The sequence below is a fragment of the Sphaerodactylus townsendi genome, linkage group LG09 (assembly GCF_021028975.2).
Source record: "Sphaerodactylus townsendi isolate TG3544 linkage group LG09, MPM_Stown_v2.3, whole genome shotgun sequence".
In the NCBI taxonomy this organism is placed as follows: domain Eukaryota; kingdom Metazoa; phylum Chordata; class Lepidosauria; order Squamata; family Sphaerodactylidae; genus Sphaerodactylus; species Sphaerodactylus townsendi.
In genome coordinates, this window is record NC_059433.1 from 60178871 (window position 1) to 60184870 (window position 6000).

Below are 6000 nucleotides of genomic sequence, written 5' to 3' on the forward strand. Positions count from 1 at the left end.
AATACTGTTGGTTCTCAGGATGATCAGTTATCCACTTCCGGAGACACTGAATTGAGTCACTGCAGTGGAGGGGTAGGGGTTAGACATTCAACTTTGCAGCATATGCTTCCCACTGAGTTACCTGAGAATTTACAGTTTCATGTTTACCAGCATTTACAATTATTTTGTGACTGCAAATTTATGCTTTCCTTTATGACTAAGCTCATGTGACTAAAGGTCTTAAGCATAAACTAATACACAAAAGGATAAAATGTTACACTATAAAAAATCTTAGACATGAACGAATACATAAAAGGATATCCAGTGTTAAAACATCAAAAATACAAACAAAAACATAGCTCAAAAATCTAGCACATAAATAAAATGAACCTATACTATTTTATAATCAAAATAAAACTTATTTTAACAAGACTTTAACCCAATGGTGGGCTAAAATCGAAGCCAAACTCAATGAGCTGGGTATTTCCTTAGAGGACCTGCTGATGCTAACAGAGCAGGAGGTCTATGGGGCTATCAAGAAGAGACTTTTTGATAGAGAGTTCCAACAGATGCTAGAGGAAGCCAATAAAACCTGTTCCCCGATCTCTCTGGGAATACCGGTGGATAGGTTAATTGCAGCCCGGTACCTCTACCTCCTGGTTGAGGCCCGGTGGCGCAGAGCAATCACCTTAGCTAGGTGTAATGCTTTGCCCTCTTCCTTTAGCCAGGGACGTCATCTTGGTATTCCACACAAAGAAAGGAAATGCCCCTGTGGCATGGGTTCTGTGGAAACAGTATCTCATATGCTGTTGAATTGTTCCCTTTATGAGAAAGATAGGAAGAAGCATATAATCCCCTCCCTGTACGGAAGTGAAGGCATAACAGATGATCAGAAGGTTATATATCTTTTAAATAGCCACAACCTTGATCTGTTGGAAGCGGTGGCTAAATTTTTAAACGGTGTTATTTCAATGCGCTTGAAATTGTAAAACTTGTTTTAAATTTGTGATGTATATGCGGTTTATATGCCATTAAAGGTATTCGAAATCGAAACAAGACTTTAAAGAGACAACCATTGTCAGATATTTTACAGCAAATTGAGTTATTTATGGATCAAAATCTGCTAACAATAGAGATACCACCCAGGATTTAACCGGAAGCCAATATCTAGATAAAATAAGAATAATCCAAAGAGCCCTGGGGGCAGTCCATTGATCACAAAATAGCAAAAGGTGACGCATAGACTTGAACTATTGTACCCGACACACAGCCACAGAAACAGTCTAAATATGGAGTCTTATGAAATTGTCCTCCAAGTTCCGCTGTTGACAAGACATTAAACCTGATCAGCATAAAAACAAGTGTGTTACTAGGGAGTGTAAGAAATTTCATATATGGTGGAAGGGTAATTGGAGGAGTAATCCCTAGTGCCTTGCCCAAATTACAGCCCCATCTGAAGGGCTGGGTGCCTGGCTGGGGCAGCCCATCACTTCCATGGAGGCTTCCCGGCAGTGTGGGGAGGCTTGCAATGTAAAAAAGCCTCCCCATTGCTGGGAAGCCCCCATTCGGTTTAATGAACTTATGCCACCTTTTCGGTCCCAAGCCTGGGCCGCTGGTGCAATGATCAAAAGGGAACTGACTAGCATCGGCTCCTCCCTCAGCCACACCCCTGGACTGCCCCTGCTATGCCATCAGCGGCTGCAGGATCACAGGGATGCTGGCACTGCATCCAGCACTGTGTCCCTCTACTGGGGAGGGCCATAATGGCCATACACCGACAGATTTGCCAGTCCGCCAGGGCAAGTGCCCTAGGAAGCACTGCCACCAGCAGATTTGGGCCCCCTCTCTTTGTTTGGGGCTCTTAGAGTGCTAGATCAGTCAAGGTTGGTCACTTTCATCTTAATCAGCTTCAGAACTTCCTGTATGTCCATATTCTTAAGCATTATTAACAAACGTCAAAGAGAGTCAGTCCTATTATCTACACACCTCTCCCAGGAGCTTTTAAAACTGTCTTCTTTTAAAAAGTGCACGAGTCCGCCTGAGCATTGGGTACTGGAAAAAAAGACCTTAATTCTCAGATTAAAAGCAACAATCACTTGGGTACAAGTGAATGGGAAAAGATATACTTGGACAAATCACAATCTTGATTACAGGCAACTGTGTTGGGAGACAAAATTCGGGAGTATAATAAATTTTATGCATTTAATGTATTTTTAAAGACTTTCACAGTTGGAATCAACTGCCTGTTGTGTGTTTTCCAGACTGTGAGATTGCCAATACAGACCTCTGAAGATGCCACCAGTAAATGGGGGCAAAATGTTAGAAGCAAGAACCAGCAGACCTCAGCCACACAGCCTGGAAAACCCACAACAGCCATTTGTGCATCTACTTTCACAAATAACTGCATTAAAAGAAAGAATTCCGAGAAAATAAATGTTCCATTTTGATATGACAAAACAAAATGCAAATTTAGTGGGTACATTATGCTGTACACGACTATTAGGGATATGCCTAAAAAGGAGGAGGAGGAGGAGGAAGAAGAAGAGTTGGATTTATATCCCCCCTTTCTCTCCTGTAAGGAGACTTGAAGGGGCTGACGATCTCCTTTCCCTTCTCTCCTCACAACAAGCACCCTGTGAGGTTGGTGGGGCTGAAAGATCTCAGAAGAACTGTGACTAGCCCAACTGGAACGTGTTGGAGTGCACAGGCTAATCTGAATTCCCCAGATAAGTGTCCACAGCAGAAGAGGCAGAGCGGGGAATCAAACCCAGATCTTCCAGATTAGAGTACACCTGCTCTTAACCACTACACCACTGCTGCAAGTTCTGTTAGAAAAATATCAATGTAAAAGGACAAATAAGTCACAAAATTGGATACAAATACAAAATGCATATATGCCTACCAGAAAGACTTGAACTAAGAAAACAACTTCAAGTCATCTGAGGATTAGGCTCATCAAACATCACAATCCTGTTATATTGATTGCTGGCAACCACAATAAAGACTTCTTCAGTACTACAAAACATTTCTAGTTAAGGGAATCATGATGGACAAGACTGCATTAAAATACAAAGAAAAGAGGATGCTGCTGAACATTTTGATAATAAAACAGGCCGTTCATATCTGCAACACATTGCTGTATCACCTTTTAAATTACACTTGTATATGGAAGTTCAGCTTCACTTGCTGCCAGAACTTCACAGAGCAAGCTCGAGCTGTCAGTTTTCCAATAAGATAGAAATGTGGTACAGTATTCACTATGACGAGGGACATTGAAATGCCAACAAAGGGAGCCCACTACGCAAATAAAGGAAAGTGATTCAAAGTGTTTATTCTCAGCCTGGATGTACTGATGTTAGACCTTCAGAGAAAATGTTTGGCCACTGTGTAAGACAGGATGCTGGACTAGATGGATTACTGGTTGGGCCCAGCAGGGCTCTTATATTATCATCACTAAAAATGGCTTATTGACTCAGCTTTTCCCCATTTTCTGTGACTTCTAGAACAGTGTAGTGGCAGAATACTGAACTTGGATCTGGAAGGCCCAGGTTGAAATCCCTACTTTGCCATAGAAGTTTGCTGGGTGACCTTGAGCCAATCATATATTCTCAGCCTAACCAACATCACAGGATAAAATGGAGAAGGGAAAAATGAAGGATGCCACCCGGAGCTTCTTGGAAGAAGGGCAATATTTTAAAGGTACTACACAGAATTACAAGGTATTTCACTCCTAGGCTAGAGATTAAAACAAACAACTCCAGTTTTAGCACAAAGATCACAGAAAAGCAATTCCATTCCTACAGCTTAGATATCAGCTAGACAGTATGACAAACTAGGAATAGTGTGGAGAAAATTCATCCCATCCTGCAAATGTGTTCTTGTATCATCATTCTGCTGAATTCCCCTTTCTCATTCTCCCACAGGAATGTCCAAAATTCTGGTTTGTGGCTGGGGTGCTTGAGTCAGATACCAGTGTAGATAAATAAACCAAACCTTATTTTACCCCCACCTCCTTCTTTGCTCAGACTTCATAGAAAATCTGCAAAAAAACTCTATTAGGTGAAATATTCAGACAAGTTTACTTTTGAAATACCCTCTCACTGGAAAAGACAATAATGATAGGAGAAGTGGAAGGCAGAGGGTAAAAAGGAAGAAGACCCAACACGAGATGGATTGACTATGCCAAAACATTGGCACAGTTCGCACTGGCTGGGGGTCCTCCTCACAGCATCAGCACCTCAGCGCCCAGAGGGTTCCCAAGGGGGGAGGTATGTGCTTCCTCCACACAGGAAGTGGAAGGGTCTTCAATGCGGTCACATGAGGCATGCCTGAAGAAGAGGAGCAGGAAGTCTGTCCATCACTGTAGTCACCATTTGACCACAGAGAGCTCGTTCTCCAGTGTGTATTCTTCAGATGATGAGTTAATGCATGCTGAAGGGGCCTGCTGGGCGACAGTGGGGGCGATTCCTCCCCTGCCTCCAACTTACACCAAGCACGTCATAGTCCTCCATTTGCAAGGCCTGAGCAAGGTTGTTAACAACAGGACATTTGAGAAGTCATTAAAACAGAGTATGTTGGAAGTGACTTGACTGCATATAATGCGTACACCAACCAAATCAAACCTGAACACTCCCTACATGTTAAAATGATCAAGCTGAGGCTATTGTACTTTGGCCACATTATAAGAAGACAAGAGTCACTGGAAAAGATAATAACGCCAGGAAAAGTGGATGACAGCAAGGACAGAGAAAGACCTAATTTTTGCAAGAATGGCAGCAATATAATAAGATATTTGAATAAGCCACGAATCTGCTTCCCAAGTTTACTTGGAAGGCTCCATGTGCACTAGCTTGTTGGTGGGAAGAGGAAAAATGGCACAAGGCAGTGATGGCGAACCTATGGCACGGGTGCCAGAGGTGGCACTCAGAGCCCTCTCTGTGGGCACGCACAAACAGAGTGCCCCCTCTAGGCTGGCCTGGGCCACTGGGCTCGATTATTAGCATTAAACCTAAGACCTAGTTTTGGGGAAGTAGTGTAGGTAACCCTATTAAGCGCTGTTAAACTAAAGCGCAATTCTTTATGTGGGAGTAAGCTCGGTTGCTGGCAATGGGGCTTGCTTCTGAGTAAACCCTCCTAGGGTCGTGATTCACCCGTTGGAAGAGTTGCACGGTTGCGTCAAAGCAAAGCCACCGACTACCACCAAGCTTACTCCTGAGTAACGCACGCCTCGGAGCCAACTGTTTTTTTCTAGACAAAAACCTCAGTATTCAGGTTAAATTACTGTGTTGGCACTTTGTGATAAATAAGTGGATTTTGGGTTGCAATTTGGGCACTCGGTCTCGAAAAGGTTCGCCATCGCTGGCACAAGGAAATAGTGAAAAAAAATGAAGATTCATAAGTTTGCACAAGGAGACAAAAAATGTAAAAGGGTATTTTCCTGTTGAAATAGCAGCTTGAGAAACTTGAAATGAATCTTAAAATGTATCTTGAACAAAATATAAATGTTACATTCACAAAACTGGTCACTGTTCCAAAGAAACTGTCAGCATATTAAACAATGTAATAATGGCTTTTGTCAGTACTACCCCTGCTTATTCTCCATTTAAGTCAATGCCATGGATGGCTTTTTTTTGCTCTCTCTCTTTTTTTTTTGCTTTACACTCTCTCTAATGTGAATATATAATGTACAGGAAGAATAACATTTTGAAATAGCTGTTCTGATTTGTATCCATTAACAAGATCCAGCAGTTAACGCATGCAGCTCTTCAACCATGGATGAAATCTGCTTTCAGTTTCATACCTTAATGGAAGAAACCATTACTATTAGTGATTAAACATTGGGCCGCTTTGCATTACAATCTACTACTGTGTAAATTCTTAATAAACATATTAATTCTATGCCTAAATCTGAAAATATAATAAAATGAAAGCACATGACTGAATTCTTAATAAGTGAAAGCAGCATTGTATTGCAAAACTACTCTGCCTGATCTCTATTTTAGCAGCATACATTAAAAGAGA